Consider the following 23,973-nt stretch of genomic DNA (forward strand, 5'->3'; position numbering starts at 1 on the left):
GTATTTTTTTGTATATTTTTTTTATTAGAGTTTGATTTGCCAACATATAACACCCAGAGCTCACCTCGTCAAGTGCCCCCCTCAGTGCCTGTCACCCAGTCACCCCGTCTCCCCTCCCACCTCCCTTCCACTACCCCTTGTTCATTTCCTAGAGTTAGGATGGACTTGGTATTATTTTAATTGAGCGTTATTAACTCATTTGTGCAGCAAAGCTTTACTGACATGTGAGGACCCCTGCAAGCATAATACTTCTCCAGTTTTGTTCATGTGTGTGCCATGGTATTTGTGTGAGTCAAGATTGTGTATTGTCAAGAAATAGTAGCAGTGAAGTGTTCTTTTTTAAATAGTGAATGATACGGCACTCTCCTACACTGTCTAAGCTGGACTTGTTGGTCTCCTTTCAGTTCCTTGAATGTATCATGGTCTTTTATGTCTCAGGGCCTTCACACATACCGACCCTTCTGCTTGGACAACTCTGCCTCCTCCCCCTTCCCTTTGCTAACCTAAGCTCCTACTTAACTTGGTGCCAGTCAAATAGCACTACATCAGGAAGTCTTCCCTGATATATAGGGCCTTGGAGCACTCCCAACTTGTCTTTTGTAGCACTGAATATGAGTGTAGTTAATAATTTTTTAGTTACTAGTTTGATTCCATCTTTCCTACTGGACTGGGTTGCAGGGATAATCATCATTCACTGCCTCCCTTCTGGGTTCTAACAAACTGAATACACAAAGGCTGGAAAATAGCGGTCCATAACCCAAAGGGACAGGGAAAATTGTTAGAGGACATAGATTGGGCCCAAGGCTAAAATGGGCCTTCCTGTTCTCTCACCTGCTGGGCCCTGGGGCTAATCTGACCCATCTAACCCATCTGGGTGAGGGGCAGCTAAAGAGCAGTCTCTTGACACAGTGGAATCCAAAAATGGTGAGGGTGCTGCCTTTCTTACTCATAGGTGAGGCAGACAGTAGAAGGGACAAAGTAGAGCCTCTTTCTTGCTTTGGGAGGCAAAGGGATTTTAGTCACTGGAATAACGTGGCTCAGTCAGTGATTGAATGCAACCAATCACATTAGTCCTTCCTCCTCCTGTGGGACAACTGAATGTCTTAGTAAAGAGAGAGGTTAGTGAAAATGAGAACTAGGGGTGGGGTGGAGGAGGGAAGAAATTTATCTGCACCTCCATCAGACTGTAGGCTAGGGACCTTGTCTGCCTTATTTACCCAGCACATCACCTGTGCATTAAAGAGCAGTTGCAAAGTTTAAAAAAAAATAATACATGCTCTTAGCACCGTTCCTGGCACATTGTGAACATTCAATCTATATTTGTTGAATCATGAATCAGCCTTTATTGAATTACTGACTCATGGCTAAATGGCCAACCAGCCTTTGAAAAAGACACTCTTATTTAGTGGAAAATGTGAGGCAGGAAATCTGGTTTGCTACTTGGCATTTGACCTTGATAAAGACACTTAGCTTCCCCCCTGAATCTCAGTTTTTCTTGTATGAAAGATAAGGTAGTCGAACAAGCTTAATTCCCTGATTTTAAAATGGAAAGTTCAAATGTCCTTTGCTTTAACTAAGCAGAAAAAAACCTTACAACAAAAAGTAAATTATTCTTCTTAAGAGTAATATATAACCTGGGCACCTGGGTGGCTCAGTGATTGAACATCTGCCTTTGGCTCAGATCGTGATCCTGGGGTCCGGGGATTGAGTCTCCCATCTGGCTCCCCGTGGGAAGCCTGCTTCTCCCTCTGCCTATGTCTCTGCCTCTCTCTCTATGCCTCTCATGAGTAAATAAGTAAAATATTTTTTTTAAAAAAAGAGTCATATATAACTGAATTTTCTTTTTCTTTTTCTTTTTTAGATTTATTCATTTATTTGAGACAGAGAGACAGACTCGGGGAGAAGGGCAGAGAAGGAGACGAAGAGAGAGAATCCCAAGCAGACTCTCCACTGAGCTTGGAGCCCAATTTGGGGCTTGATCCTAGGACCCTGAGAACCTTAGCTGAAATTAAGAGCCAGTTGCTCAACCGACGGACCTATCTTGGTACCCCATAACGGAAAAGTTTCTAAAGTTAATTAAGAATGTCAAGTTTTGAAGAATAAAGTCTAATTAGAAATGTACGGTGACTCTGTAAAGAACCCAAAACAAAAGCAAAACAGTTTAAGTAGGCTCCATGCTCACTGTGGAGCCCAACACAAGACCTATACTCACAACCCTGAGATCAAGACCTGAGCTAGATCAAGAGTTGGACACTTAACCAACTGAGCCACCCAGGCACCCCACAAAAGCAATTTGTTAAAAAAGGGCAATAAAAAAGTGTTTTTAAATGTAATTAGTGCAACAATTTAAATCTCGGGTTTTTGCTTTGCACAATTTAGTAACCAAGTATAAATCTCTGTCATTTTCTCCCCTTTAGTTAAACCACAGAGGTTAAAAGCAATAAACTCTAGACTTCTTAGAAGGTTATAGGGAAAGCTATTGGTTATATGGTTTCTCTTTACTCAACCTGCAACCCAGGTTTACATTTAATGTATGTGACTCATCGATTTCTGAATTAAGGTCCTTAATTAATAGCTGACATTTTCCCTTTTATCTGAATGCTTTATGCGCAATTACAGAGATTGTCTATACTTAGAGTCTTTCCTTTACTTACTCTTAATAACCAACAGTGACTTTCCATTTTGCAATTGTAGAGGTTTCTATTAACTGAGATGTTAGTAGTCAGGCAGAATTTTCCTGAAGTTCTGAATTTATGATTACTCACCGAATAATATTTTGTTTTAATATTTTTTATTATTAAACAAGGTCTTTTGTAAGTCCAAATTAATGCTTTTAACAAAACACTTTATAGATACTACTATATTTTAGGAATAATGATAGGCATAGGAGATACAAAAATGAATAAGAATATCTTTGGTTTTAAGGAGCTGGCAGTCTAATGGAGGATTGAGTCATGTAAAAAAATAATTCCACTAGAAATGAAAACATTAAGTTCTTGAAGTTGACTCATATATGAGGTGTTATGGGAGTACAGAGAAAGGATTAAATAATTCTTTCCCAAGGAGTCAGGTAAGCCTTCATGGGCAAATTCCATTTGAATAGGTATTAAATAATGCATAGGGAGTGAGTATATTCCTAACAGAGAGAACAGCACATACAGAGGAAAGGAGTTAGTAAAAGGAATAATTTATTCAGGAAATATGAGAAGAATAGTTTCTTCAGTATGGAAATATTTATGACAAAATGGCAGAGGATTGGCATCCTTCATATAATTTTATAATGCAATGAGAAAAGATGAACATCTTATTAGAAAAATGGACAAACAGGGATCCCTGGGTTGCGCAGCGGTTTGGCGCCTGCCTTTGGCCCAGGGTGCGATCCTGGAGACCCGGGATCGAATCCCATGTCGGGCTCCCGGTGCATGGAGCCTGCTTCTCCCTCTGGCTATGTCTCTGCCTCTCTCTCTCTCTCTCTCTCTCTCTCTGTGTGACTATCATAAATAAATTTAAAAATTTGAAAAAAAGAAAAAAAAAGAAAAATGGACAAACATTAATATAAAATACTTGCTGGACGCATAGTACTATATTTACAAAATAGCAACTACAGATGCAGTGAAAAACCGAGACACCTGCACCTCAATTTTTATAGCAGCAATGTTCACAATAGCCAAACTGTGGAAGGAGCTTCAGTGTCCATAGACAGAAAAATGGATAAAGAAGATGTGGTCTATATATACAATGGAATATTCCTCAGCCATCAGAACAACGAATACCCACCATTTGCTTCGATGTGGATGGAACTGGAGGGTATTATGCTGAATGAAGGAAGTCAATCGGAGAAGGACAAACATTAGATGGTCTCACTCATACGGAGAATATAAAAAATGGTGAAAGGGATTAAAGGGGAAAGGAGAGAAAATGAGTGGGAAATATCAGAAAGGGTGACAGAACATGAGAGACTCCTAACTCTGGGAAACGAACAAGGGGTAGTGGAAGGGGAAGTGGACGGGGGGACAAGGTGACTGGGTGATAGGCACTGAGGGGGGCACTTGACGGGATGAGCACTGGGTATTATACTATGTGTTGGCAAATCGAACTCCAATTAAAAATATACCAAAAAAATTAAAAAAACAAGAAAATAGCAACAACAACATACTCCCTGACATCATGGAGCTTGCAATCTAGTGGGAGATGCAGATAAGTAAATAGAACAATTATAATTTAGTGTGATGAAATTATAATCAGAACACAGGAGAGGCGACTAATTCATAATTGGGGAGCCAGAGAAAGCTTCCTGAAGAAGTAAAATTTGTAAGTTTTAAAGGTAAAAAATGTGTAGAATGTAGACAGACACAGATATAAGTGGGCTGGGGGTCAAGGGATAGATGAGTAGTCTAGTCAGCGAACAACATATGTGAAGACCTGGAACTGAGAGACAGCATGGTATATTTGGGGAAAATGAAGATATTTAATTAGGTATGGCTGAAGCACGTGTTACAAGGAGAGAAATCAGATGATGCAAGTTTTGAAAACTATGTTTAGGAGTTTGGGTTTTCTTTTTTTAAGATTTATTTATTTATTTGAGAGATAGAGTGAGAGCACGCATGCATGAGTTGGGAGAGAGTAAGAGGGTGAGAATCTCTAGCAGACTCCGCGTTAGCACTGGGCTTGACATGGGGCTCTATCTCATGACCCAAGAGATCATAACCTGAGCCAAAACCAAGAGTCTGATGCTCAACTGACTGAGCCACCCAGGAAGTACCCCAGAAGTTTGGGTTTTCTTAAAGAAGCTGCTGAAGTGTTCTCAGGAGGGAAGCAATACTATGATTAGATTTTGACTTTACCAGTCCAACTGAATGTAGTGTGGAGAATGGATTGGAGTGGGCAACATGTCCATGGGTCACAAGGATTTTCTGTTGCCCAGTAGAAAGATAATGGTGGAGTTATAAGGAGGGCATCAGTGGTAATAGAGAAAAGAGGATGGATTTGAAATTTATTTAGAGGGTAGAATTGGCAGAACTTGGTGATTGATATGACATAGCAGGAGTGGTGATAAAAAAAAGTAGGAACAGCTTTGGAAAGTAAGATGATGAATAATGTTCTGAACATGTGATTTGTAGATTTCTAAAGGAATTGGAAATTTCTGGAAGATAGTTATATGGGTCTGGAACCCAAGTGGGAGGACTTGTGGAGATAGAGGTATGGGAATCATCCATTCTGAGTTCATCCAGAGGCAGTTGAATACTGTAAGAAGAGGGAACCTGGGTGGCTCAGTAGTTGAGCTTCTGCCTGTGGCTCAGATCGTGATCCTGGGGTCCTGGGATCGAGTCCTGCATCGGGCTCCCCACAGGGAGCCTGCTTCTCTCTCTGCCTATGTCTCTGCCTCAATCTCTCTGTGTCTCTCTTAAATAAGTAAACAAAACATAAAAAAGATACTGTAAGAAGATAAGAGGGTTAAAGACATAACCCTGAGATAGAATTATGCAATGTGCAAAGGAAGAAAAATCCTCAAGATGAAAAGGAATGGTTGGGAGGGTAGATAAGAGGAAAGCCAAGGTAATGTGCCATGGAAACTAACCATGAGAGACTCCTAACTCTGGGAAACAAATGCAGGGTTGCAGAAGGGGAGGTGGGTGCGGGGATGGGGTAACTGGGTGACAGGCACTGAGGAGGGCACTGGATGGGATGAGCACTGGATGTTATACTGTATGTTGGTAAATTAAATTTAAATAAATTTTAAAAAATAAAGAAAGAAACTAAGAGTGGTGAGTGTTCAAAAGAAAGGAATTGGTAACTGTAAAAATGTCGCTAATTTTTTTTTTAAGTGTTGCTGAGATAGGAACCTGGGTGTCTCAGTCAATTAGGCATCCAACTCTTGATGTTGGCTCATGTCATGATCTCAGGTTCATGAGATGAAGCCCCATGCCAGGCTCTGCTCAGTGCAGATTCTGCTTGGCCCTTCCCTTCTCCCTGCTTGTTCTGTCTCTCCCTCTCTCTCAAATAAATAAATAAAATCTTTTAAAAAATATTGCTGAGAGGTTGTATAAAATAGCAGCATTGAAGAGTGTCCTTTAGATTTAGTAACCAGGAAGTTGACAGTCATCTTGTGGAAAACAGTTTCAATGGAGCATTGGGAGAGGCATCTAAGGTGTCTGCCAGTGGGTGGAAAGTGAAATGATAACAGGAATCAGACAAAATAACATTAACACAGCATTCACATAACAAGAAATACAAAGGGTCAAGAAATATGAAGGAATTCTATCTCATTAGTACTTAAAAAATACAAAATAAAATGAGATACCTAGTTTTAGCCAGTCAAGTTGGTGAAGATAGAAAATAATATACTGCCATTCACCACTTGGTGGAAGGTCACTGATACAATTTTTGAAGGTCGTTTGGCAGCATCATAATTTTTAAAATTTGAATACCCTTTCAGGTCACAATTCTGTTTCCTACTTGGCAGAGAGAGGAAAACATGCTCCTCATCATGGCTTTTTCTTCTTGTGTTCTCTATTATCACCACATAGTAGCTGTTTGGAGTTGAGAATGGCAAGAAGAGTTCCAAAGGGGGAACTTTTTCTGGTTTTGCATTTCTCTTGTTACTGCTGTTATTTTGTATTTTCATAGTGGAGTGGGAAGTGCTGAGATGTCAGGTCAAGTTATTAGGAGTCTTGTCTGCTGGAGGACATGCCACTGCAGGCTTTTTAAAATATAGTGTAAGAGGAGTGCCTGGCTGGCTCAATTGGTAGAGTATGTGACTCTTGATCGTAGGGTCATGAGTTCAAGCCCCTTGTTGGGCATGGAGCCTACTTAATTAAAAGTATAAGAGGGTCACCTTGGTGGCACATTTGGTTAAGCACCAGACTCTTGGCTTTAGCTTAGGTCATGATCTCAGGGTTATAAGGTTGAGCCCCATGTCAGGCACCACGCTTAGCACAGAGTCTGCTTAAGATTCTCTCTCCCTCTCCCCCTGCTCTCTCTCTCTAATATATAAATATAAATCTTTAAAAAAGTAAAAATAAAAAATACAGAGTAATAATAGAGGAAGAAGGATGAACGTGATGCAGAGAGCCAGGCCATGGGAAAAATTTTCTGCCACAATTTCTAAAGGACTTGGGATGTATTGCCCAGCAGCTGGAGCCATAAAGGAGAAAGGAGAGGAATTTTTTTCTTTCAGTCACCCAAATCTCACATAAGCAAAGAGGTAAACTAGTTAGCAAGAGGTGTTTGTTGAAGTTAGCCTTACAAAATCAAAATCAAGCCAAAGATAAGTTCCATCAGGGCAAGGATGTGTTTCAGGACTTCACTGTTACCACCTAGAGGAAAGCCTTGAACATAGTAGATACTCAGTTAATAATGGGTGAAAGCAGAAAAAACACTGAATGGTAAATTTGATCACCTACAAAGGAGAAGAGTTGACAGTTTGTGGAAGTTTATCTTTTCACTGTTGCTTTTATTTAACAACAAACAAAATCTGGAGGCATCTGCTAGCATTTGTTTCTTTGTGTTCTTTTTTTCTGCTTTCAGAATGAGATAGCCTAACCAGAAATAAAAATGGCTTTGCAGATAGATGGTGATTTTAAACTAATTTCGTCATCTGTTATGTGGAGAGAGATGAAGGGAGAACATTATCCAGTCACGAAGCTTGTGTTAACATTAATTGGTGATTATTGTAATGTGCGCAACAGCTTTTACTTTTTCAAAGATGCAACCATCTGATTAGTTAGCTCCATTTTGAAGAGAGGCAATCACAATTACAGAAATAGGAGAAGTGAAAATGTTTTCAACAAGTTGCATAAGAATCCAGCTTCTCAAGGGTTGTTTTTTTCTTTTCATAGCAAAATTGGTTATAGGAACACTTCAAGGGTATATGGAGGAAATTGCAGTACTTTATGATTATTTCTTGGCTCTCACCTTTTTCTCCTATAACTCAGAATTCTCTTTAAATAATAGCAGAGCGACAGAGGAGTTCCCGTACTAAAACTTGCACTGTAGTAAAGTCAACAAGATGGGGATTTGATGCAACGTTTAGAAATGAGCTTGTATGATGAACAGCAGAAAGAAAAGGCTATGCTGGCGGTTTGGACTCTGATTGCCAGCATTCTATAGTTTAAACTGTCAACTTCATGAAATGATTGATTGTTTTAATTTTCTTGATGCAAGACTCTCCTCAGATTCCACCTCCATCTTGGCTTCTTTCTTTCTCTCTTGTGTACAGGTTCATCTTATACTACCTAGCCAGTTTTAGAACCTTTTCTGTTCTTCCTTTGTACTCTTTCTTTCAGAGACATCATCGATGTCCATGTCCAACACTTGATTTACCACCTCACCCCAATTACTTAAAATTTTGTCTCTAGCATAGGTTCTTTCTCTCAGCCCAGGCTCTTGGAGCTACCTACATGATGTATCTTCTTACCCTATAGGCAGGCAAACCCACCATGTTCAAAAATAAAGTTAAAATTTACTTCTACAAAAAATGGTCTCTACCAAACATACCACCCTCTGTTATAGTATGCAAGCCAAAGTCATCTCTGATACTTCTCCCTTCTCTTTTCCTGGCCACATCCAATCCATAACTAACTCTCTCCATTTCTTCTCCTTCTATCTCTTGATTCTCTTTCTCTTTGACTCCACCACCAGTAGCCTATGCAGTTTACTCTCGCTCACTTTCAAAACCTTCTAAGTTGTCTTCCTGCATCCACCTTTGCCCCATTTCAATCCATTTTCTGCAGTGAAGCCATTTCAACATAGAGAAATGAACATTTAATTCTCCTTGCCCCTGATCTGGAAGAAAGTTTAGAAGTTTTAGCCAGATCTACAAAGCTTGAAATAACCTGAATCATTCTCACCCTATTCAGTGTCATTTCACCTTGCCCTTGCGTTAGCTATTTGTTCTCTAATTGCACTGGCCTGCCTTCAACGCCTATTCTCCTTGTGCCACTTCCTGCCACAGGACCTTTGAACATGCTTTTGTATTGGCTAGGAATGCGCTTGCTTCATTTTCTTTGGTCAACTCCCACTCATCATTCAGATCTCAACTAATTTTTCTTTAAGAAAGATATTTATGACTTCCATGACTTGATCAGCTGTCCCTGGCTTACATTTTCCTATTCCACTGTGCATCTCTTTATTATGCTTATCACACGGTGTGTGGCTGGGTAGGGTAGGAGCTCCCAGTTGGCCAGAGAGGTGGCAGGGTGGAAGGTGCTGTTATCTGGATGGGCTGACAGGTTTTGGTTTTCCTTTGTGTCTTCACAGGTTGTCACCGGGAATGAGTGGCCCCAGGTTGGGGAAGAACCTAGCTGCTGCCTTTACTTACAATTCAGCCTTATTTTGTACTTGCTATTCCTTGACTGTGTTCTATGCTTTTCTAATTAAATGCCCACTCTGCAGGGTAGAGCCACCTCTTTCCTTTTCCATCTGTAAAGATGCTACTTTCTCCATAAAAATTAGAAAAAGCATAATGTTTTCTGAGCTGCTTGCCATGTGCAAGGTGACCTCTATTTTGCCACTCAATTCTCACAACAGTCCTGTTTCACACATTCTATTATTAGCTCCATTTTATGGATGAGGTAAGTGAGGCTCCAAGAGGCTAAGCAACAGCTTGGGCCCCAAAGCATGGGACTGTCAGAGCTAGAGTTTGTGCTGAGAAACCTGACAAACCTGGTTGCTGATGATATGTTCCAATTTGTGAAAAGACACTTTCATCTTGAAACCTTTTTGATGCACTCAATAAGATGTAATTTGTCTTTGCAACTTTCTCTGCATTTTGTGTGTGCTCCTATTATGGCAATTGTCATATTCTGTGCTTTATTATGAATGTGTGTGTTCTCTTGGAGCAGATTATAAGGTCTTTGAAGGCAAAGACTATATCACTCACCATGTTTTCCCCTTGCATGACTTTAGGATAAATGGTCACTTCACTTCCAAGTTAGTCAACCTCTATTATGTAAGAATGTTGGATCAATAAGTAGTTGCAAATTGAAATGAGTATAGAGTCACGCATGTAACAAATGATTGAGATGGCCCCTTTGGTTGTGATATACTGAGGAGCACAGCCCTATTTGAAGGGAGCAGCAACTATTTGGTTCCTATGGATTGTGGTCACCCTGGAATGTATGCCTTGTGTTGCCAGTTCTTTTAATTTTCCAAGAAAGAAGCCAGAAATCTGGATATGTTTTTATTTTCCATTTTTTAAAAAGATATTATTTTTAAGTAATCTCTACACTCAACCTAGGACTTGAACTCACAACCCCAGGATCAAGAGCCACATGTTCCACCAAATGAGCCAGCCAGGCACCCCAGAATTCTGTATTTTTAGAAGAGTGATATCTCTTGCTTTTTTAAGTGTTGGAACAATTAAAACATAGACTAGACCTATATGGGCTAGAAATGGGCCAATGACTGGTAGATATTGTTTCTGTTCTTCCTTTGAACTCTTATTTTATAGAATAATGATTCCATGTAAATGAGTATGCTAATATTATCAAATTTGTTCTAGAAATCACTGCAATTGTGAATAGTGTCTCCTATAATGTTTGAGAATGGGAAGAAAGAAGGAGAAGAAATATCAAACCCCCAAGGTTTTGGTAGTATTTTGGAAGAACGAACATATATTTAAAAAGACAATAATCTGAGTGCTCATTCTATAATTATTTGTGTGTATAGATGTATATGCAATTTGCATATATATCATTGAATATGAATATATTTATTTTATATACAGAATCTACAGATTTACATTACATTTTACATTTATGTAAATTTACAATTGAATTTACCAAATATGTAGATTCATGTCAGAGATTTTTGAAAAATTAGAAAAGGCTCAGATTCAATTCTAGCTGAAAAGGGTTGAAAACTGGACAATGATCTCATTGCTTTGATAATCCAATTCCCTAAACTAGCCAGATCTTGGAAAATGAGAAGCTTAAACGTGTTTCTGGATGTGCTAGAATTTGAAATGACTGTTTAATCTGTTTTAATCTATAGTGTATACTAAGAATATTTTTGAGAAGCTACATGTTGACGTGAATGAAAATGAACTAGAGCAATCACCAGTACAAACTATAAACTCTTTTCAAGTTAGGTTCTATTGCGAGAGCTGAGTTTCTTAGGTCACCAGAGCCTTATGATGAAAATTAGTTTTGAGCAATCTAAAAATAGGTGTAAAGAGCCCATTGTGGATGTGGCACAACATGAAGTACTATGGGGATTATTGAAGACAGGTAACATTTTCAAGGAGTCAAAGTTTAGTCAGTCTTGAGCAAGAATGTAAATATTTGGCATTATTTTGTTAGATTTTAGGAATTTCTTTCCTGGATTGGCTTTAGGAATAGGCTAGGCATTAATCTAAGAGATGCTAATTTTCTTTCCAATTTGTTGATGCTCTATGTTACAATTTCTTTGCGGTAAGAGTATTGTCTTAAAAGCAAATAGCTTCAAACTTCCCTCTTTTGGAGTTTCTTCTAGGTTGCAGGTTGCATTTTTAGCACAAACGTAAATAGAGATGGTTATATATTAGCCAGAAGAATGACTACAGGAAGAGAACATAATACAATCTCATTGACATTCTGTATATTAGAGAATGTTGGAGCTGGAAGGGACTTTAGCAGTTCCTTAGCAGTTGTCTTACCCTCTTAGTTAGATTAGTTATCTCCAAGACCCTTCATAGCTCATTTGTCAAATGGGGCAGCTGAGAGACCCAGGGTTAAAGTTTATATTTACTGTGGATCAATCTTTCAGAGGAAAGGGAGTTGACTATTAAAATACCAAAATGAGTTCATCTGAACTCATGAAAAATTAGCAATAATTTATATGAGATTTCAAATACATGGGGAAGAATTGGTCTAGTACTTGAGATCCCAGAAATATAATTTTCTAGCATATCTCTCTCTTTAATCATAAACAAACTTTTAACATATCTTATTCATCTCTATGAAAAGAAGCGGACCAATTAAAGCAGCTATAGCTCAGCGCATGGCTCATTGCAAGCATTCAACCTATATGTGTTCAGTGGCCATAGGCAGTGATGTTCACCACAGATTTCTGTTTCTCTTTTTATGTTTCAAATCTAGGTGTCCCATTACTGGCCATGGAAGTAACTTTGTGATATTAAGAGTAAATTTTCCTTGACCTGAGCCTGTAACTCTTCTTTGAAGAGGAAACTAATTGAACGATTCATTTTGGTATTTTTTTGGAATCATGAAAATGCTGCAAAAGGGATATTTGCTATATAATTTTGCTAGAAATATAAAGAGAAAAAGTATTTGCTTGGATTGTATGTCTTATTAATATTAAGTAAATGCAGAAAATACATAAATACATCCTCATTGGGGGTGGAATGTCAGGGAAGAGAATGAAATGTGTGTGTATTATTCTCATTGTTCAGCACAGCTGAGAATAGGGCACTGGTGCTATTAAGTTTTAATATTTCTCCTTTCACATCAGAACACTCATATATATGATTTTTTAAAGATTCAGTGGGGAAACTGTATGTACTTTAATATTAATTGCTACTAAATTTATAGTATTTCATATGAACCATTTAAAAATTAGGAACTTTGCTTTTGTGTTTATCCTTCACATAACTGTTGGGAGGCTCTCTTACCAGTAGCATTTTCATTATATTCTTCTCTTGCTCAAAAACCTGCAGAGAGAATGCCTATAGCTTTAGGGTTATAAGTGGGAGCTGTAGAGACAGAAGTTCTAGGTCTGAGTCTCTACTTTTTGCTAGCTGTGTGGCTTTGGGAATGCCATTTATTTCCTCTGAGGCAAAGTTTCTTTATAAACAAAATGGGGAAATATATTAAAACCGATAATATTGTTGTGAGGGATATATGAGACAATGTTTAAAGCTCTTCGCACAGCACCTGGCCTGAGGTAAGCCCTAGTATGTACCAGGTATTTAAGGACTATTGATTTAATTAATTGATAGATATCTAATACTTAGAAGGTAACATGCAGATCCTTAAGCCTCCCATTCAAGAACTGACTCCCCGGGACACCTGGGTGGCTCAGTGGTTGAGCATCTGCCTTTGGCTCAGGTCGTGATCCCGGGGTCTTGGGATCGAGTCCCTCATCAGGCTCCTCACAGGGAGCCTGCTTCTCCCTCTGCCTATGTCTCTGCCTCTCTCTGTGTCTCTCCTGAATGAATAAATAAATAACATTTAAAAAAAATCTGGCTCCTGTATTTATCCTAAGCACCGACACTCTTAGTTTGTTATGGCCCAGTTAGGGTAGGTCCCTTTGTTTTGGCTGGACTGATTTCCTTTCTGTCCTTATATTCTAATCAGCTTCTCAGTCCTGGGCTTGCACTATTTTCGTTACCCCAGAGCGAGTGCCCTTCACTCTTGAGTGCCACGAGATTTCAGTTACTGTCATAATCTTGCACAAAACTCACCTTTTCCAGGAAATTGCTTAATTAACCCTATGACTTAGGTCTCACCATTATTCTGATTCATCTCAGCACTCACGTAATCAGTCTGCATAATCCTCTGCACCTGCAGGCACACAGTTTGGCCTCATTCTCCAGTCATTTTATGTGGATTTCGCCCCTTCCTCCAGCTAGTTTCAAAGCTCTTTGGTGACAGCGAGGAATGTACTTCCTGCTTTGTTTGCAACAACACCCTTTCCCCTACTACCCTTGGCCTCCAGACTCAAGAACATGGTTGCAAATTTGGCCGAATAAATGAATCAATGGTATTTAATGAAAACACATTTTGCAGCTATGAAAAGCAAAACATCTAGTGGATGCAATTTCATGCTTATGATCTAAAGCAGCCAACTGGGCCTTCTGACAATGAACAGATATTTGGGATTATTTTTATATTTTCTACAATGAGGATGAAAGAGGACACACCACTATGTGACTGCAGGGACAGTGGTTAGCCTAGCATATTACATCACAAAAAGTTCTGGCACAGAATGAATGTACAATTTAAAACAATGATATAGCCGTGTGACCTTGAGCATGTCAATTAACCTTTCGGGTGCTTCATTTCCCCACCTGTAAAATATACGAGAGGTTGGATTATATCATCTCTGCCTGATCTCAGTTCTATCATTTCAGGTTTTTTGATCACATGTTTCAGGCTGCCTTGGTATTGTGGCAGTGTGTATATGATGTGAATACTTTCTAGGTGATATCTCAGCAGTCATCAACTGATGCCCTTTGAGAATGCCCAAGTGTATCTTAAATATATGTAGCTTTTGTCTTGGGCAGATGACATTTGTGATCTATTGACTTAGAGACTGGATGGTTCCAGGGCTAGGAAAAACAAGATTAAGTATTTTCTAGCAGGCTAAGAATGATGAGGGAAAGAGAACTAGAAGAGGTTTTAGTTCAAGAATAGATTGAAGCTTAGGGAAAACAGGGTCAGCATTTTTTACCAACAAGCAGATGTAAGGATCTTTCCCCATTCTCTCTCTCCTCTTCATTCACTATACCCCAGAGAACCACCATCCCCAAAGAAAAATTTATCATGCACTAGAATTTGTGATTCAAAGTCATCATAAAAATTGCTATTTTTAAGGACAGAGATTTTTTAAAAGATTTTATTTATATATTCATGAGAGACACAGGCAGACGGAGAAGGAGGCTCCCTGCAGGGAGCCTTTTGCAGGACTCAATCCCAGGACTCTGGGATCACCACCTGAGCTGAAGGCAGATGCTCAACCACTGAGGCACTCAGGCATCCTGAAATTTTTTTAAAAAAAGCATGTAAAAATTTTATTAACATACAAAAAGAAGAAAGATACGAATTTATCCCAACTAATATGAATCACTTGCAAACCTGCCAGCGCCCTAGGTTAATGAGATTAAAGAACTGAAAGAGACATATGAGAAATTTATTCCCAACACCAACCCAGAATTAAAAGATAGGCAATATCGATCTGTCCAGTTTCATAAACACATTTGTTTCTAATGACTGAATGAGAATTACTTATTCGAAAACATTATCTTTCTACCATGCCTTTTTTTAAGAAAGCAAGAGATCTATGTAATTACAAGATTATGCTTTTCATGAAAATAGATATCATTTCAATGAATAATGAATATATGGAGAAAATATAGAGTATAAGAGAAAATCTTCCATAATGAGAACCAGTTTTTGAGGAAATAGAGTTTTGTCAGGTAACAATAACCTAACATGGCCTTTCAGAGCTTGGCCCTTTATGTAGAACACTCAGCATATAGTTCTTCAAGCAAAGATATGAACTATCTGAAATGGATTACATTTATGTATCCTTCACACATAAAAAACTACAGAGACATGTTGTTGTACCCACATGACTTGACAAATGGAACCCAAAGGAAACCGAGAAGCAACCTGAGGAATTTGTCCAAGGGTGTTTTGTGGCATAAAAGGGGCTGCATAAGCCTTCTACCAAAAGACTGGGAGAAAATGAACAAGTCACTATGAGGTCAAGAGTATGTATAGTGAGAGTGAAGCTGGAAGGTAAAAGGCTGCTGGAAACTTGAGGGATAGAGGTCAGAGAATATGGTATTAGAGGTAAGGATTCCTGAGGTAGGCAGTTCTGGTGATGGCAATGTCTAGAGGGACTTTCGTGGCTGTCAGTGGGTGGAGTGAAATGAAGATGAATGTCACAAGTGTTGAAATTAAAGACCTATAAATGAAGGACATTGAGTGAACTGATTGTCCATAGGGATCTTTACTGACTGGATGAATAATGAGTAGCTATTCTGTGGAATGTATTGTGGAGATATAGCCATAAATGAGGAAAGCACAGTTCCTGACCTCATAGAAAGAACTTCTAGGGATCCCTGGGTGGCGCAGCGGTTTGGCGCCAGCCTTTGGCCCAGGGCGCGATCCTGGAGACCGGGATCGAATCCCACGTCGGGCTCCCGGTGCATGGAGCCTGCTTCTCCCTCTGCCTGTGTCTCTGCCTCTCTCTCTCTCTGTATGACTATCAAAAATAAATAATTAAAAAAAAGAACTTCTATTCTAGTAGAGAAGATAGCTCATTTTTAAAAAGATTTTTAAAATTTATTCATGAGAGACACAGAGACAGAGGCAGAGACATAGGGAAGAGAGAGAGAGAAGTGGGCTCCCTGCGGGGAGCCCAATGCGGCACACAATCCCAGGACCCCGGGATCAGGCCCTGAGTCAAAGACAGATGCTCAACCACTGAGCCACTGAGGTGCCCTGAGAAGATAGACAGTTTAAACAAATAATTACAATAAAGTATAATGAGTGATACTTTTCAGAAGTGGAAAAAATACATTTAGGCCAGGGGAGTCTGTCCTGTCTGGTTGCTAATGATAATGGAATTATCTTTAGGAAGCCTTCTATTCCTCTTTTTTCTATCATTTTTTGAGAAAAAAAAAAAACTTCAGTTTAAAGGTGAAAATAAAATAGACTCAGAGAAATCAGTTGATTTGTCCAATGTCATACAGCTAGTGAGTGATAGAGCTAGGATTCAAAACCAGATTTGCCATTGCTGTAGTTCTGCATTGGCTATGTGAGGTGACTACAGCCTGTCCTTCTGTCTGATTACAACAGAAAAATATGGAAAAATACAAAAACTGCTATTTGACGACTCTAAAAAGTTAACAGAAGCAGTAAGGTAATGGAAAGGAGTCAAAATGTAGAGGCATGACCTGTGTGGGGTGAGTTTCTACTTCCCTGCCATGTATTGCTTTGTATGTAGAATGAGTGCCAGTCACATAGTGGTGTGGTGGTGTTGGAAACTAAAACTCTGATAGAAAGCTTATGAACTTTGTGGCCCAAAAAGCAAAGGATAAGAGTACCATGAGGCTGGCTAGTGTGGGAGGAATAACAGTGGGGCGGGGGGGAAGCTGGAGAAGGGGTCCCTTAACTCTGAATAAGTCTCAGCCAGACTCATGAGCTATGCATGGATAGGGTGGACCCTAATGAGTGGGGCCAAGGCTTTGAGGATTGGAGTGAGATTAGAATCATCCATACAAGTCTCACATCAACCCTGAACAGTACCTGCATGGAGACAAGTCCAAATAAGCAGAGCAAATTCCTAAAGAAATAAAATAAGATTTAATATGTGACAACTTTATTGAGGTATACTTTACATACATACAATTAATCTGTTTTAAGTTTATAATTCAATGATTTTTAAAGGAAATTAAGGACCATTTCCATCACCCCAGCAAGATTTCTTGTTTCTGTTTATAGTTCATCTCTGTTCTCAACTCCAGCCCCTGGAAACCACTAATCTGTTTTTTTGTCTCTGTAGATTTGTATTTTCAAGACATTTCATATAAATGGAATCATATAATATGTGGTATTTTGCATCTGGCTTTTCTCACTTAGCATAAGGTTTTTGATGTCCATCAATATTATAGCATATATAAGTATTTTGTTCTTTTTTTAAGGATGAAAAATATTCATTGTATGGCTATTCCACATTCCAAACTAAGATTTGACCTGCCACCCATGTAAGGCAAGACAGAATTTATAATCTAAGCCTAACAGGATGATTACCAGATAAAACAAAAAATTCGGCCTTCTCCAAAAACTCCAGAAGTTTCAGAACCTTGAGTCTAAACAACCTAATAGTCAAAATATCTGAGAGACTATGTATACCAGACATATTAAGAGCCTGGAAAATATGACCAATCCTCAAAGGAAAAGACAATCAGCAGATGCGTACCTTGAGAAAACCCAGATGTTGGAATTATCAGACAAAGTATTTAAAACATCCATTTTACCTATGATCCATGAAGTTGAGGAAAAAACACTTGAAATGAATGGATATTCTCAGCAGAGAAATAAAAAGTATATTAAAAAGAACCATATGGAAAATTTAGAACTAAAAACTACATTTGAAATGAAAAAATTACCATCTGGAGTCAAGAGTAGACTAGAGATGACAGAGGATTGATCCAGTAACTAGAAAATAGGTCAATAAAAGAAATACTGTATGATTTTATTTATTATTTTAAAGATTTTATTTATTTCAGAGAGAGAGAGAGAGAGCACGCGCGAGAGTGAGTGGGGAGAAGAGCAGAGGGAGAGGGACAAGGCAACTGTGCACAGAGCACAGAGCCTGATGCGAGCCCAAGGAGGGCCTGATCCCAAGATCCCAAGATCACCAGCTGAGGCAAAACCAAGAGACGGATGCTTAAATGACTGAGCGACCCAGGCGCCCATGATTTCATTTATATGTCAAATCTAAAAAAGTCACATTCAGAACCAGAGAGTAGAATAGTGGTTACTAGGCACTGAAGGATGGGGAAGATGGGGAAAGGTTGATCAGAGGGCACAAATTTTCCATCGTAAGATGAATAAGTTCTGGGGATCAATTCTATACTATGGAGACTGTAGTTAATAAGACTACATTGTATACTTGAAATTTGCTAAGAGAGTAGATCTTAAGTGTTTCTGCCACTAAAAAAAAAAAAAAAAAGAAGATAACCACGTGAACTGATGGATGTGTTAGTTAGTCTGACTATAGTTATCAATGTATGTAACATCATCATATTACATGCCTTGAATATTTAAGCTTTTTGTTTGCCAGTTATACCTCAGTAACACTGGAAAGAAAATAGGTCAATAAATGTTATCCAATTTGAAGAATACCAAAACAGAGATTTGAAAATTGAACAAAATGAACAGGATTTCAGGGGCTTGAGATAATATCAAAAAGCCTGACATTGATATCATTAGAATTCCAAAAAGAGAGGAGAAATGGGTGCAGAAAAAATATATTTTAAGGAATATTAGATGAAAACTTCTTACATTTGGTGAAACACAAATGTACAGATTCAAGAAGCTTAGTTAACCCAAACAGAATACCTCAGAGAAAAACATGCCTGGCTATACCATAATCAAACTAATGAAAATCAAAGATAATTTTTCCTTTTATTTAAATTCAGTTTGCCAACATATAGCATAGCACCCAGTGCTCATCACATCAATGATAAATTTTTAAAAATCTTTAAAGCAGCCAAGAAAAACGTCATGCATTTGTATACTTGGGAACAATGATTCGAACATTTCTGGATTTGTCATCAGAAACCATGGAGGCCAGAAGACAGTGGGACATCTTTAAAGTACTGAAAACAAAGACATTCTCAGAAAAAAGAAAACTAAGTGACTCTGTCAACAGCAGACATATTCTACAAGAAATGCTAAACTGAGTTCTTCAGGATGAAGGAAATGTGCACGAGGGAAAATCTTCATTTCAAGAATGAAGGAAGAGCATCAAAGACAGTGAATAGATGGATAAATATAAAAGATCATTCTCCCCTTAAGTTCTTTAAAATATGTACTGCTATTGAAATCAAAGGTGTGACATTGGCTGGTGGAATTTCCAATGTAAATAGATGTCATACATATGAAAAATATAAAGCAGTAAAGGGACCAATATGGCTACGTAGTTTCTGTATTTGGATTAAAGTAGTAAAATACTAACTCTAAATAGATTGTGAAAGTTAAGTGTATATATTGTAATTGCTACTGAAATTACTAAAAATATAATTCAAAGAACAACTGCAAAAATAGCCAATATAGTAATTAAAATTGAATAGTCAAAAAATATCCAGCTAATCCAAAAGAAATCAGGAAGAGGGTTAGAGAAGAAAAAAAAGTGGGCAAGCAGTAACAAATAATGTCATAGCTAAATCAAATCATACCAACAATTACACCGAATGTTAAAAATCCAAGCACACACCGATTAAAAGGCTAAAACCGAAGTTAGATAATAAAAAAACAAGACCTAATTACATACTGTCTGTAAGAAATACACTTTAAATATAAAGGCATATATAGGTTAAAAGTAAAATGAGGGTGCCATCTCGCTGTGAGACAGCAGCAGCTGGAGCCACATGGTCCTGTGCTGGGGACCCAGCCAAAACTTGGCGATGGAGCCTCACAGCTGTTCTTCTGGCCCTGCACTTTCAATGGAGGTCCTGTATTGGTAATTGCTGGAGGAGATTTTTCAGTTGTTGCTTCTGACTCTTGACTGAGTGAAGGGTTTTAATTCACACTGGGGACAGCCCCCAAGTGATACAAACTCACAGGCCAAACAGTCACTGGATACTGGATACAGAGTTTTTCATGGAGACTGTCTTACCCTGACAAAGATTATTGAAGCAAGACTAAAGATGTATAAGCATTCTAATAACCAGACCATGACTATGGGGGCGATTGCTGCAATGCTGTCTACAATCCTCTATTCAAGGCACTTTTTTTTTCCATACTATGTTTACATCACTGGGGGAATGGATGAAGAAGGGAAAGGAGGTATGGACAACTTTGACCCGGTTGGGTCCCACTGGAGAGATTCTTTCAAGGCTGGAGGCTCACCTAGTGCCATGCTACAGCCCCAGCTTGATCACCAAGTTGGTTTTAAGAACATGCAGAATATGGATCACATCCTGCTGTCCTTGGACAGGGTCATGCATCTTGTGAAAGATGCCTTCATTTCTGTGGTGGAGAGGGACAGTTTCACTGGAGCTGCACTCAGATCTTCATCATGACTCAGGAGGGCACCAGGGAGGAGACAGTTCCCTTGAGGAAGAATCAGTTTGTGTGTTGTTGTCATTAATCACTTCAAAACTGGTTAATTTTGTATCTTGAACTATTGGACTCATTTCTTTTATTCAAAAGTAAAGCCTGAAGTAATAAAGAAAGTAAAGTGATGGAAAAAAAGATACAATGCAAATAATAATTGAGAGAATGCTGTGGTGGTTGTATTAATGTCAGAAAAAGTAAACTGCAGAGCAATAAATATTACCAGGAATAAAGAAGGAATTAGGTATGAAAGAATCAGTTCATCAAGAAGATGTAACAATCCAAGATACATATGCAGCTAACAACAGATCTTGAAAATATACCTCATAGAAAGTAATACAAATGAAACGGGAAGTAGACAAATCCACAAATGTATATGATGACTTCAATACAGGTATTTCAGTAATTGATAGAAATGTTAGAAAGGAAAGGAATATAAATATAGAAAGCCTAAACAACACTGTCACCAACTTGAATTGATGTTCTTATCAAGTGCACATGGGACATATTCTGAATCATAAACAATCCTTAAAATTGTTAAAGAATTAAAGAATAGAAGACATACAGGTATGTTTGCTGACCATAATGATATTAAACTAGATAGTGATAACAAAGATATAAAATATCTGGAAACTCCTCAAATATTTGGAAAACTTTACATAATAACCAATGAATTAAAGGGAAAGACCCAACAGAAATTAGAACATATTTTGACCTAAATTAATTTTTTAAAAGATTTTATTTATTTATTTATGAGAGACACACAGGGAGAGGCAGAGACACAGGCAGAGGGAGAAGAAAGCTCCCTATAGGGAGCCCGATGCAGGACTTAATCCCAGGACTCTGGGATCATGCCCTGACCCAAAGGCAGATGCTCAACCTTTGAGCCACTCAGGTGTCCCAACCTAAATTAAATTTAAATTGTAACATTTGTGCAATTCATCTAATGTAGTTATTCAAGGGAAATATGCAGCACTAAATGCATCTTTTAGAAAAGAAAAAGGTTTCCCAGTAAGGCATCCACCTTTCAGAAATTGGTAAAGCAAATTAAATTCAAAGAAAACAGAAAGAAGGAAATGGTAAAGATAAGAGGAGAAATCAATGAAAGTGAAAACAAAAACAATAGAGAAAATAAATGAAACTAAAAGCTGTATCTTTGAAAATTTCAGTAACTGATGAATCTGTAGCAACACTAACAAAAAATCGAGTGAAGACAGATTGCCAACATCAAGAATGAAAAAGAGGATATCGCTACAGAACATACAGGCATAAAAGGATATTAAGGGAATAGTAAAGACAATTATAAATTATAAATTTATAAATTATAAATCTAAAACTTTAATTGAACCAATTCTTAAAAGACACAAACTACTAATGTTCACTCAAGAGGAAATAAGTAACTAGATAGTCCTATATCTATTAAAGAATTTGAATTCATAGTTAAACTTGCTAAAAGAAGACTCTAGGTCCAGATGGCTCCACTGGAGGATCCTATCAATCATTTAAGAAAGGACTGGTGCTAGATCTATAAAATCTCTTACAGGAAAAACATGTCAATGTCACCTGGATATCGAATCAGAAAAAAAAATTTAAAAATTAGAAGTCCAGGGTCCATCACATAGTTGCAAAACCCTAAACAAAATATTAGCAAATAAAAGTCAACAATATATGAAAATGATAATACATCAGACGCAAATAAAATTTATCTCAGGATTATAGGGATTATTTGTCACTGAAAATCAATAAATTTAATTCACCATAATAACAGATTAAAGAAGAAAAAATATACAATCATATCAAAAAAGGTAGGAAGAAGAATTTGACAAAATTCAACATAAATTCATGATTTTAATAATTATCCACAAACAAGGAATCAGAGGGAAATTTACTCAACCTAATAAGGAGACTTTATTTACAAAACAAAACAAAATAAAACAAAACACCTAGAAACAAAACAAGGAAACAATTTCTCAAGTAATCACATACTTAATGGCGTGAAACTGAATATTTTTTACTTAAGATGTGGAATCAGGGAATAGTATCCACTTGAACATCTTATTTAACTTTATACTTGATGTTCTTTTGAGTGAAAGGAGGCAAGAAAAAGAAATAAAATATATACAAATTGGAAAGGAAGAATGAAAATCTGCCTTTATCCATGGATGCCATGATTTTCTAAATAGAAAATACACCAAGGAATCTACAAACAAGGTCAATATACAAAAGTCAGTTATATTTCCAAATGCTGACAGTGAACAATGGGAAGACAAAATTTAAGAGTCAATGCCATTTCTAATAGTACATACAGAATAAAATATACATAAATTTAACAAAATATGCTGATCTATTTGCTGAAAATTCCTGAACATGGATGAAAAGACTCAATATTGTTACATTTCAGTTCTCTCCAAACTTATCTATAGATTCAGTTCAATCACAGTAAAATCATAGCAGGATATTTGTAGATATAGAAAAGCTGTCTCAAAAATACTCTGTAGAAATGCAGAGGACCTTAAATAGAAAAAACAACTTTGAAAAAGCAGGAAAAGTTGGAGGACTCATGAGAGCTGATTTCAAGACTTATTCTAAAGCTGCAGTAATTAAGACATGATGGTATTGGTGAAAGGATAAACACACAGACTATTGGCACAGAATCTAAAGTACAGAAATAGACCTACAAAGATATGGAAGGCTGATTTTTTTGGTTATGTCTACTTTATTTCTTTGTTATTTCATACGTTTTAAATAATATTTTCATTGTGGTAAAAATGCATAATGTAAAATTTACCATCTTAACCATGTCTAAGTATATAGTTCAGTAGAGTTAGGTATATTCATATTGTTGTGCCGCTAATCACCATTACTTTTTCACCTTGCCGAACTAAAACTCTACACCCATTAAATAACTGGTGATTTTCTTCTCACTCCAGCCCCTGGAAACCACTCTTTTACTTCCTGTTTATATGAATCTGGCTACTCTAGAGACCTCATATAAGTGAAATCCTACAGTATATGTCTTTTTGTGACTGCCTGCCTTATTCTGTGTAGCATAATGTCCTCACGATTCATCCATGTTGTTGCATGTGTCAGGATTTCCTTCCTTTTGGCAAATTGAATTTTGACCAAGTTCCAAAGGCAATTAAATGGAAAAAATAGTCTTTTCAAAAGCTGTGGCTGAAAATATGAACAGGCTGCAAAAAGAAAAAAAAAATGAGTATACCTGGTCCTCACATCTTGGTTACTAATATCATTCTCCAATGAAAGGAACCCCAGGCCCTTGGAAAAAATATCTAACTGTAGGGCCAGGGAAGAAATACACAATATAAACTTGGAATATTTTGTACTGCCACAAAGCAAGGAAACAAGTAAGCAACATCGAGAAAAACCTGTTGATGATTGGGATATGTCAAAGAGACACAGGACCTAACTGAAAGAGTTCCCAGTGTCCAAAGCTGGAAAA

The 23,973-nt window shown here is 37.7% G+C and overlaps 1 pseudogene; it reads left to right on the plus strand.

Moving 5' to 3' along the window:
• Nucleotides 1–15,503: 15,503 nt before the first annotated feature.
• Nucleotides 15,504–20,547, plus strand: LOC112908452 (proteasome subunit beta type-1 pseudogene; annotated as a pseudogene).
• The last annotated feature ends 3,426 nt before the right edge of the window (nt 20,548–23,973 follow it).

The sequence above is a fragment of the Vulpes vulpes genome, chromosome X (genome assembly GCF_048418805.1).
Source record: "Vulpes vulpes isolate BD-2025 chromosome X, VulVul3, whole genome shotgun sequence".
NCBI lineage: Eukaryota > Metazoa > Chordata > Mammalia > Carnivora > Canidae > Vulpes > Vulpes vulpes.